Source organism: Gambusia affinis, linkage group LG01 (assembly GCF_019740435.1).
Source record: "Gambusia affinis linkage group LG01, SWU_Gaff_1.0, whole genome shotgun sequence".
NCBI lineage: Eukaryota > Metazoa > Chordata > Actinopteri > Cyprinodontiformes > Poeciliidae > Gambusia > Gambusia affinis.
In genome coordinates, this window is record NC_057868.1 from 42,140,946 (window position 1) to 42,153,374 (window position 12,429).

Genomic DNA, 12,429 nt, shown 5'->3' on the forward strand with positions numbered 1-12,429 from the left:
AGACATCTTATTTATTGCTCTTGGTTTAACAATTAAGTGTGCGTGTGATTGAACGGGTCTCAGGTCAAGGGAATAATTCATGGTGGGGCAGTCTGTTATGAGTCAGTATCATGTTATTTGGAACAGAATCTGACTCAGTGGGGCTCAAGATCCCTTATCAAACACATTGTGGTTTAATGAGTTCAGGAGTGATAGACCAAGGTAAAAGCCATTAATGAAGAGACCACCCAGGATTAAAAGGTTATGTCTTCACTGGTAATCTTCTCACATCCCCTAACCCCCTAGTCCCCTAAAAATAAATGCTTTTAAGCAGAGCTATTTCAACTAAATTACAGTTCATACCAGCAAAATGTTATATTCCTCAACAGTGTCATCTGAAATTGCCATTTTTTTCCCCATTCAAGTCCTCAATGACGACGAACAACATCAAAGTATTTAGTTTTGCGACATCTAATGAGGTGCACTTTTTGCTAAATTGGATTGCGTAAACATGTGCAGCATGAATGGGAATTAAGATTACATTTTTAATCCTCTGAGAGATGGATGATATAACCGTTTCCATTACCATCTGTTGTGGGCTTAAACCTCTAAACATATAAAGGTTGTTGATCCCCTCGACAATACACACAGTTAAAAAGGTTCTTTTCGCCTGCTGAGAACGCTGGAAGGAATAATCTAGTTGCTTATCTAGCATAGAGCCAGATTGAGTTTCCTAATCTTGTTGAAACGTTTTTTTTTTTTTGTTTTTTTTTGAGAGAGAGAGTGAATGGATTTTCAGTAAGGCGAGATGTTACGCTGTACAGCTGAATGCAGGGCCTGTAAGCATGGTTAATGCCAGTTTTAAGAAAGAACACAGTACAAGAGAGATTTGCACTGTATATGGAGCCATCAGGGTATCACAGTGTTAAATGATGAGTGAAATAGCTGAATTTATGATAGGAATCTGGCATGGTGACAGCTCTGTATATGGATTTCCATTGAGATGAAGTTTGCCCTTGTATTTGCACTTAGAGCTGTACCTAAAATTATTCAAGCCCAACATCAAATTTGCTTTATTATCTAAACTAGCAACTGTTTGCAGTGGACAGCTCCAACAAGATCAATTTAAATAGCTCACTACAGCTATTTAGGCTATGCATATAGAGACTTCAAATTCAGCCTCTGCTTGAGAAACCTCCTCTTGATTCTGATATTCTTGCAAATTATAGGCTAATCTCCAGCCTGCCTTTTATCTAAGAAAAAATCTTGAAAAGGTAGTTTACAAGCAATTAATAGTCTTTTTTAGAAAGCATTGTATTTTAGATGCTTTTCAAACTTGTTACCAAGCTTTACATTGTACAGAAGTTTATCATAGTGAATGCATTGTTATTGTGGATTGACAATTAAAAACACAATAATTGCTTTAAAGAGAGTGGATAAATTTCTCATTTAGAGCAGTAGGTGTGTGTCAGATCTACTGCATTGCAGTGGTTCAAATCTTATTTGGCAGTGTCACTTTTTTCTCTCAAACTTTGGGATTGTGTCTCCTCTAATTCAATGTGGGATGCCACAAGGTTCAGTTTTGGGCCCCTTATTTTCTTTCTTCATGAGTTAGCCCTTGGCTCTTTTTTTCAGAAACATTGAATTGGTTTCCATTGCTATGCAAATGATTGCAGTGACATGCTTTATTGTTGTGCATCAATAAAGTTTTGTGTACTTCAGGTTGTGCAAAATGTACCTGCATGTTGTTCTTGCACACTCTTTCTCTTTTTGAATGGCAAGCTAGGAGCTTGTGTTATTGTTTTATAACTTAGCCTGTTTTAAACATCTCTGCAACTGTCTCCAACCTGTGTGCTGTGTTAATCATCACGATTCTGTTTGTTGCCTAAATCTGAGATGTCTGAGAAAAGCAGAGATTAAATAAATGACAGTTTTTCTAACTCCATTTACTAATTAGTTGGCTGGCTGTTGATGTTATTTTTGGAACTGAATGGCACTGAATACATTTCCACACCATTCAGCTCTTTCTTTTTTAAAATATATGAAAATCATTTATTACTTTTCTTTTCAAATATATGCTTGGCTTTACTTTGGTCTGTCACTTGATCTTGTCAAACAAATCTGTTTGTCTGTGTCCTACATTGATAGTCAGTTATTATGGTTTCACCACCTCATGATTTATGATTAATCCGACCCCACGTCTGTGTTTTCCAAGTAAGAACGTTTGCAGCAACTTTTTATGCTGTCCAACAACTTAAGTATCACGTGACAGACAGACAGCTATAAATAACTTGTCTAACTAGCTGTCAGAAACTGGAACAAAAGAAATCTCAAGGGCCGGTGTCGGCATAAATCCACACACAGAAGGCATTTATCCTGTCACTTGCTAGTTTCATAGTCCATATAGGGCATATAGTACATCACACAGGGAACCCGGCTTTTTGTTAATGATATTTTTAAATAATAATACAAATTTACACATATCTTATTAAAAGCGTTAACATCAAGATAAGTCTCTGCATAGCACTTTTTAATTGGGTAACATATAAACAAAATGAGAAATAGGATCTTCTTAGCAAATGTCAATATTTTATGATCAGTTGATCTCAACTAATTAAAATAATGATGATCATTCTTGGCAAAAGCATTCATTAGATATAACTGTATACAAGTTAAGATCTGAAAGGTAAAGTTGAGATGGCGCCTCTACTTTACAGTGCACATGTTGCGGTAGAGAGTAATAAAAAGTAGCTTATTGTATTTCCTGACTATGTTCTATTCCAACCCAAAACATACAGTTGTTCATTCAGTGGAAGCTTAATGGTAGGAAATAACACAAAAGCCGCAGAATGTTAATAGCTCTTCAGAAAACGCTGAAAAACCCTCTCCTTGCCTTTTGTCCGGTAGAGAGGTGATAAACGTAACCACATCACAAATTGCCCTCAAACTTGCATTCCAGTAGAATCGCCTCATTTTGCTTCTCCACATTTGCCTCTCATTCATTATTGGGAGTCACATCGGAACGGTTAGCTCCCAAAAATGCAAATTCACATCCAATTTCATGGACCTGAAAGCACTCAAAATAGCCTGAACCCTGCCATGGCTAAGCACATAGAGGTGCAGAACCGTGATAGGCTTGATAAGAGGATCCACGCGGCGTTGAACAGCTTGCCTTGTCAAGCATTGTTGGCTTTTAGTGCGTCTAGCTCATTAACGCTCCACCATACACCAAAGGAATATTGATAGAAAGAACTTCACTCAGTCTGTTTTTTTTTCTTTTACATATATTCAAACTTAGAAATAAGGCAGTAATAAATCAGGCTCTGCATGTTGCTCACACGTTCTGATGACAGTAATTTATGGAAAGCTTGAAATTGGGGGAAAATATTGTTTTCATATGCCTTATTTTTCAATCCACAAACTTGTCACACATGATGGTTTGGGTAGTTCTCACATTTTGGAAAGAACTACAAGATGAATTCATATTCAACACAGTCATCCATCGTCTATATCGAAATATCCTTGCAGGGTCACGGGGGAGCCTTTCTCCAGCAGCCATTGGGCAGGAGGGAGGATACAACCTGGACAAATTGCCAGTCCATCACAGGGCACCACTGAGACACACAGGACAAACAACCAGGCACGCACATACCCTCACCTAGCGGTCATGTTTTTGGACTGTGGGTGTAGGCCGGAGTACCAGGAAGAACCCGACATGCACAGGAAAAAATATGCAAACTCCATGAAGAAACAAACTAGACCTGGATTTGAAACTTTGCTACAAGGCAACACTGCTACCAACTGCGCCACCATGCACCTCCAAATACAGTCGTATTTAATAAATTAGGATGTTATTGACATGTTGCATTCAATAACCCATTAAGTGAAATGCATAGAATAAATACACAAAAAAAACTGATCTTTTCAAGCATTTTTCTGTTAATCATTTTTACTTAAAGCTAGTGAAAACCTAGAGTTTAAAATTAGAATATTACATCAGACTGGCAAAAAAATAAAAAATGATTACAAAAACAAATGGGCCTGATGAAAAGTTTATTTCTGGTTTAAAAGTCATTTGTAAAAGGTACATTTTAATCTGTAATCTGAAAATAAATGTCCTACATCATACTGTACAAAATGAAAAATAAAGTAATATTAAATTATGTTATAATTCAAAATACAGTACTTCATTCTGTGTACTAAATAAGGAACAACTAAATATAATGTGATATGGGGTGCACATCTCCAGCTTGACCTTTTGTCCAAAGGAGCTCTTCTGTTCTCAGGATGATGTGAAAATGTCTTTGCTGCGATGTGAGAAATATATGACCTTTTCCATTGCTTTGCTCAAGATGCTTGGTCTGAGTTCTTGTCATATAAATTATCTTATTGGGCATAAATTCAAAAGGTTTTGAGGTAAATCAGATTTCACAGCCAAATTATTCTAAAAGCGTCATGACAAAAGTGGCTGTGGAGTCTAAAGGTGTTTTAGAATATTTTTTTAATAAAAAAACATAGAAAAATATTTTAACCCTTATAATCCTTGTCTTCATAAGGTTCTCTGAGACAATTAAACACTTGATATATGTTTAATAATATCTTTAATCATCTTACGTAATAACATTTTGAACGTTCAATTAGCTGCTGTTACACTGTTGTGTAGGTTTGTGTATAGAAAATCACTAAAGAACGTCAGAACACAAGGAAGTGAAGTCAATTCTTCTCATACGTTTGAAATATGCATGCTGCTATGATGCATTCCCAATTACTTGTTTCTAAACACACTTACTGATTAAATTTAATATATATTTGTTTTAAAAGTGAAAGATTTTCTGACATTATAATCGTTTTAGTTATGTATTACGAACTTGAATATAGGGCTAAATTACACTGTCAAGGATTTAAGAAACAGCCACTTGGTCTCCCAGCTATCAATTATGAAGCCGACATATTTACCGGCTGAGCCAAGCTCATTGTTGTGCAAATCATTCAGAGGTCCAGGACGCAAACATTTCTTTTTGTTTGCTTGTTTGTTGTTATGAGAAAATTGATGAGTTTACTTTGCAAATTACGAGTTAAGCTCTTCTTCTCTGCCTCTGAGATATTCTGTCAGCGGACTGTGTGGTCTCTGCGTGCTACTAACAAACTCAATCAAAGAGGTGCTGCTGCTCTATGAGAGTGAAGATGTGTTTAGAAATTACAAATCATGCTCTACAACTGACAGTTTTATGAAAACAAACTGAACTTTGCCTCTGCCGATATTGAGAAAACAGTGCAAATGTTTGTCCGCGCTTCAGGAACGAGTGGATTCGGTCTGCTGGAACAATAATACCTCTAGTTTGTGTTTTTTTTTGCCTCTCCTGTGAACAAAATCGAAAATGCTACCGCAAAATCACGACGATAAAATTGATCCTTAGTGATTCAAATCAACCTGTATTTGAATTTCAGATTACATTTTCTGCCACTACCTTTTTTTTCTTTTTGCCATTTCTTTAAGGAGCTTTCAAATGTTTACATCAAAGTCAAGACTGATGGCGCTTTTAAACCAGGCATTTACCACTTTGTGTTAACCTAGATTAAGCTATATCTTCAAGCCAGAGGAAATTGATGTATCCTTGACTCATTACATTGAAATCCGGTCTATTAGTGGGATACATGCTGGAGCTTTATTTACCAAAGAGAACTTATCTAAATATGCCATCAAGTGGAAGACGTGCATTACTGTGAAAGATGTATTAAATGTAAACATTTTAGAAGTGTTGAGTTTTAAGACTTTAATAAGCCTAATTTATATTGTTTTGCTTGTTTTGCTTACTTTACCATAAGTGTGTAGATGTTAGCATGATACATGAATTAGATTTTTACCCATATTATGAATGAGTTGTTGTTCAGATCGTTCTTTGGAAAGAAAAGACAATAATTCCTCCTTCAGATTGAATTAGATTGAGACAAAGGTGTGAGACACTTTTTGATAGATCAAGAGTCTGATTGGTTGATGATTCTCAATATTATCAAATGCCATTCAACTTGGTTATAGCATAGTATTTGAAACACGGAAAAATTGTAAAAACACATTTCATCTAAGAAAAGCATATAGAGCATCTTTATGTTTCCCAGATGGGGTCAGACACACTTGTGAGTTCATTGGATGCTTTTATGTGCCATCTTTTCAAATGGCTTTAAGAAATTTACATTAGATTTGGTCCAATTGTTCATTTTGAACTCCAAAATAAATTGATCTTTTATGCCCAGTGGTTATTATTGTGACCTCGTCTCCGTTGTTTTTTATTCAAACACAATTTATTGTCGCCTGGAGTGAATTTCATCACATTTGAATATTTCAAACCAGGCATTTACCACTTTGTGTTAAACAAAGATTAAGCACAATATCTTCAAGCCAAATGACGGACAATGATGTATCCAAAAATCTGAACTGAAGATGAAGACCATCAAACTGGGCAGACTACACTAGGATGGAGCAAATGAACCAGCATCAACTACAGAGGGATTCATACTGAGTGGGACAAGAAACAGAGACTAATGAGCAGAGTGGAACCAGCTGAGAGTGCAATCAGCGAACAGACGGTATCAAATAATCACAGAATGATTGGAAGAACGAGAACTAAATACAGAGCTGGCAGATCCTTGCTACTAAGACAGCAAGGATAACTCTAAAGATGCAAAAGAAATTTAATTTAAATTTAAACATGATAAACCAACTCCAAGATGTTGTTTTGCAGTCATGAGTGTGTAGATGTTAGCATGAGGAATTAATGTTTTACATTCACAATAGTGAATGCATCAAAAGAAATAGTGTATTTCTGACAAGATGGAAAGATTTTGACAAGACAGTAGATTGATTGGTTGATGATTCTCAAATTATCAAATGCCATTCAACTTGGTGTAGCATAGTTAAAAGAGGTGTTGAAAAGCACTTTCAATCCAACAACTGCATAAGGAAAATCCAAAGCTTGTAAAAATTAGGAGTTGGAACCCAGGATATTCTGCTAAAGTTCTAGTTTTGGTAATTGAGCCTGTTTGGATATCGTGCAGTGAAAGGATTGGGTAATTGGATCTTTTTTGCTGGCTCTGTATTTTGTTTCATACTATGGTTGGGATTATGTCTATACAGTGTTGCCCAAAGTTTAAAGCCCCTAAGAACACAGAGAAATGTGGAAGGCAAAAGCAATCCGACATAGAGATGTGTGTTTTTGCCTGCCTGGTTTTCTACTTAGAACTGTGGATTTACCGTCACACAGATTACTTATTTGCAAACCAACCTGAACCGATGTGGAAAAAGTAAGCTTCCCTCCCTTTGAATCATAAATTATCAGGGATCAACCCTTATTTCAGAGGGAAGGGGAGGTGTTATTAGGGCCACCCACATACAATTAGGAAATCACTTAAGTATAATTTGTTTGGGAACATGAAATTGTCTGAATGATCTGAAAAATCAACACATCGTCACAGCTTTGGGACTCCAGCAGGTTACCTTGAATACTGAAATTGTTTCAAAAACAAAAAGCAACAACTCATCCTGGAGGTCACAGCACAACATAACCTAAAGCGCTGCAGGCCTCACTTGTCTCAGTCAATGTCATGATTGAGCAAAAAGAAAGAAAATGAATTGCTTCTAATATTCTCTTGCTATCTAATATATTCCACCCAATAAGATGTGGTGTGATGAAGTGATATTTAATAGTATTTATGCCATGAATGTTTCATAATATTAAGGCTGACCAATAATCAGCCATAAGTTTTGAAGTTTTGATTGTGTTCTGTGTCTGAGGAGTAAATAAATAAATAAATAAAAAAAAAACATCAGCTGGGACTCTGAATGCATTGTGTACTCAGAAAATAGCTTCATGCAACAGGAATTGATAAAAGAATGGACAAAACATGATATACAGATTTTTTTTAAAGTTGTATAGAAGCTGTTAATAAATTCTAGATGGAAAAATAATGTTTTTAAAAATTCCCTTTTGTTAGTTTTTTTATTTTAATCTGGAAACAACGTTGAATTTCTCAAAAGTTGTGTTAAGATCATGCTCTCTATTCATTATGCAGACTGCTACAAAGGAGATGTCAGATTTGCATTCTCTCCCTCCCTGTTGTTTTGAAGTGAGTCTTTATTATGTCATTTTATGTCAATTTGGCCTGCAATGTCTCCAAGAGCCGCAGCAAGCGAGACTTAGCAGAGTGTTTGGCAATTCCTGTCTCTATTTGCTTTCTCAGCAGGTTGTCAACAAATAATCGGTTTCCATACAAATGATGTTTCTGTCTTTGTCATTTAAATTGTTGCTGGTCTTTGTGCAGTGGATCAAACACAGAGAGCGATAACAATACGCTGTTTCAATTAAATTCACTCATGTGTGACTTATGCTTGAAGAATGCTTTCTGCTCAGTCAGAAATGTTATGGACTTTACAAAGCAATATTTATGGAAACATATGACAGACATGGAGAGGTTCTGCATTGTTCAACATCATTTCACTGTCATTTACCTTGATCTGTAATTACTGACCAACCATTTATGCAATGTTCACACATGATTTTTTATTTTTCTTTATTTCAATTTGTGTGTGCACCATCTCACTTCTGGAATTTCTCTGATGATTTTTCATCTCTTACTCCGCTGCTTTTGTCAAACAGACTTGGAGAATTTCAAGACCCAGAGAAGAAATCCAGTGAGGGTTCGTGAAGGTCAAGGAGTGGTCTTACTGTGGCCCACCCTCACTCAGGAGGTAAGATTCTCTGGTGTTTTAGTCATGGTGGCAAAAAGAAAGAAAATGAATTTTTATACCCGGTATGTGAAGTTTGGTATGCATGAGGAGACTCTCTATTGCTGGTGGCTTTTTTAATATATTCCACCCAATAAGATGTGTGGAGTGAGTCATTTTATTGTGCAACATTCTGGCCTGTCAATGCTTGATTTCTAGGAGGTGAGGAAAATTTGGCATGCAATCTGCAGAGAATATTTTGGTTGGTCTCTGCTAAGCAGAATAACAAAGCTTTAAAGACAGTCCCCGTCCTCCCTCTTGCATTGTGTCTTTGCATCTTTGCAACAGGAAGTATCCAGCGCTCTTTACACCTACACATGGGTCTTAAAATAGGCTAAATGGACAAAACATGATATACAGATTTTTTTAAAGTTGTATAGTATTTAATACATGTAATTTTACAATACAAACAGCTTAATCTTTGATTCAAACCTGTAGTATGTAATGTTTTTCTTATTTCATATATTAGATAAAGCCATCACTTTGCATTGCTCAAAAGTTGTATGAAGACAGATAATCTGTGAAAAATCTAATCCTCCACCTCCTCCCAGTGCTAATTCACATTCTCTCCTCCTGTTGTCAAAAGAGTCAATCAGAGCTCTGTCAGACACCTTCGTATGATTTGCTCAACGTTCTAATTCTCCAAGAGCTGGGAAAAATTAGCATGTTAAATAATAATATTTTAAATAGCAGGTTGTCAACAAATAAACAGTTTAGAACACAGCTGTTTTTTTTTTTTGTCTTTGTCATTAGTTTGCATGGAATCTTTGTGCAGTGGATCAAAATAGAGAATAATTAGGTCATTAGCAAGGCTCTAGAGAACTGATCTACACAAGAAGGAGGAAATTAAGCCATTTCATTCCAGTGTTTTGCACCTGTGGCACATCTAAAACTGTTATGGACTTTACAAAGCAATATTTGAGGACTGGAGCTTGACACCCTTGGGTTAAAATATCTAGACAATTTAAAATCCTGGTTCATCTCTTATTTGAATGGGTAATTGGCCCTCAGCATCCTAGAACCTCCACCATACAGATTGACTAAAGCTTAGCCAATCTCAAAAATATATTTCCAGTGTTTGTGTTTTGGAAATTTTTCACATATTTGTGTTTGAAATATAATTTTGAATTGCTCATTCTAGTGTATAACATCTAATGGTTGTTAAGGTGATTTGTCTCACATTCTATTTATAGTCCAAGGAAACATGAAGTCACAGATTGCTAATTAGACAATGTTTAAGCAATCAGACCAACATAAAAAAAGCATTTTAAACTTTGTGAAGTTTGGTATGCATAAATGGCAGACTCTATTTGCTGATACCAGTAATTTTTCCAACTCGGCAAATGTATTCAAAATAAAGGAGTCATTTTTTTTTTTTTGTGCATCTTCTTTGTCCTGAAATAAGCTTGATTTCTAGGAGGCTTTTTATATAGCTATATAAGTGTGCAATCTGCAGAGGCTGCAGTTTTGGTTGGTACTCTTTTGAAGTTCTGTGACTCTATGGTTGAAAATTATTTTCAACTCCACCACAAATATATAACTTTTACACCTACACAGTCTTAAGCATGTCAGTGTGCATTCTCCTGGAAATTTATCTTTGATGATTATTCAGCAAGTATATCTACAAGCTCATCATTTCTTCAAACACTTTTGTGTCTTTGATTCAAAGCTGGGAGAGCAGAAATGGTTTTCTTTCCTTTGACCAATGCTTGTCAGCATCAGTGAAGCAGGTTTTAATTTCCCCAGAACCAGACAGGTAAAGGCGCTTTTAAAAATCAGAAGCTGCCGGATTGTTTCATCTGCTTCCTGTCATTGACTCAATCAGAGCTCTGTTTCTCATTCTATGAGTTCCGTTTGTTGGTGTTAATGTTGAGAAAATGGGGGAACAAAATAATAATATTTTTAAAAAAATACCGGTGTGTTGTTTGCAAAATGCTTCTGATGCGCTTTTCAGTTCCCTTTTTATGCAAATCTATAAAACACTTTGGTTAAGACAAGGAATAATAGAACATCAATGTTTCTAGCACTCTCTTCTTTTGACACAAGATGTGAAATTAATTTTGACAGCCTTGATGCAGTGTTGATCTGTGGCATAGCCTCTCCCCACAGGGACAGGGGCTCCTAGAACCGCTTTAAACAGACCAAACGGGTCAAACTGTCAATCTAATTTCAAAACATCCTGGTTCATGTTTTGGTGTAATTGAGATGACAGAATGTTTTATATTTTAATATCAATGTAAAAATATTTCGTAGTTATATTATGGATCAATTTAAATATATTTCCAGGTTTGACTGCAGTGATCCCCACTTTGTGTTGCTGAAAAAATGAGTCCTTAATCACATAACCAGTTGGTAGCTTAATAGGACTTCTTTCTCCAGCGCTTTTTCTGTCCAGGGAATAATGAGACATCTTATCGTGTTAGAATATAAAAGGCTGTTTAAGCAATGAGCCAACATATGCTTTGGATTTGTCAGTTTGAAGTTTTTCGGACACCCTTGCTGCAATTTTGATACCAGTAATTTTTCCTCCAGTCTTGCAAACAGCTGCAGAATCAGGATACTTTTTTTTTTCAGTTACATCTTCTGTTGTCAGAAAAATAATATTTAAAAGTGTCCTATTTTGACAGATTGGAAAGCAATTTTAAATCTAACAGATTATTTATCATTTGTAAGAAAACAGATTAGTGGATAATATCACATATGAAAGTGTCTTGTGTCTCGAGTGTGACTCTATGGTTGAAAATTTTTTCAAATTGCAGGACAAATAGATTCTTTCTCTACAGTGCTGAAGCAAGACAGTGTGCATTCTTTAGAATAGCCTTTCAGAGGGTATTTTTTATTCTCTGGTGGAAATAGAATTAGTCAACCTTTTGTGACTTTTACTGGAGGATTACATGTAAGGAATAGATATACAGTAAACAAGTATAATGAATTCATTTTAAATGGATTGATGTTTCAGAAGTCACCTACAAGTCATATTTGAGTCAAAATGAAGAGTTTATTTTTTTTAGATGTTTCCACATGTAATGAATTCTGCGATATGTTTAGGCTGCATGGTCAGTGATGTCCAACATCCAAAACATAGACACCTGGAAAAGAATGAGCTCATTGAAAATGTTGTTTGCTTTTTGACAGCTGCTCTCACTATCATCTCGAATTAAAATATAACTGTTCAAATATAAAAATATATTGAACCCAATGAATTAGTAATCATCTACGGTAAATGATAAGCTTCTGGTTAATTGACTGCTTGCGGTACATTTGCTGCAATAGTTGATGTGCTGCACTTATCTCAGCTCTCACGCTCCTGTAGGACAAAAGGAAGAACATGCTGCAGGTACAAAGACAACAGGAATTAAAATGGACTTTTTGAGAATGAAATCCCCCTCAGCCGCAGATTATTCTTGATATTGTGCATTACTGTGTTGTCAAGCATTTACATTTTTTTTAATCCGTGAATGGTGAGCCATAACATAACTCAATTATTTCCTGCAGACAATATTTTGCATATTTGTTGATGTGTAAATAGTACACTAGAATAGAATAAATAAGGTAAATTCTACTTAAAGCCTTATATTTATTCTTTGTCTTATGTCTGTGAGGAATAACTTTGTCAACTCTGCTGCTTCTGTTTATTATTGTGTTTCCTATTTTGTGGCGTTTTTACATTA

The 12,429-nt window shown here is 35.6% G+C and overlaps 1 protein-coding gene across 1 annotated transcript in view; it reads left to right on the forward strand.

Moving 5' to 3' along the window:
• cntn3a.1 (contactin 3a, tandem duplicate 1) overlaps nt 1–12,429 on the forward strand; it is a 93,411-nt gene that overhangs the window by 26,023 nt on the left and 54,959 nt on the right. The gene's annotated exons all lie outside the window — the stretch shown is intronic.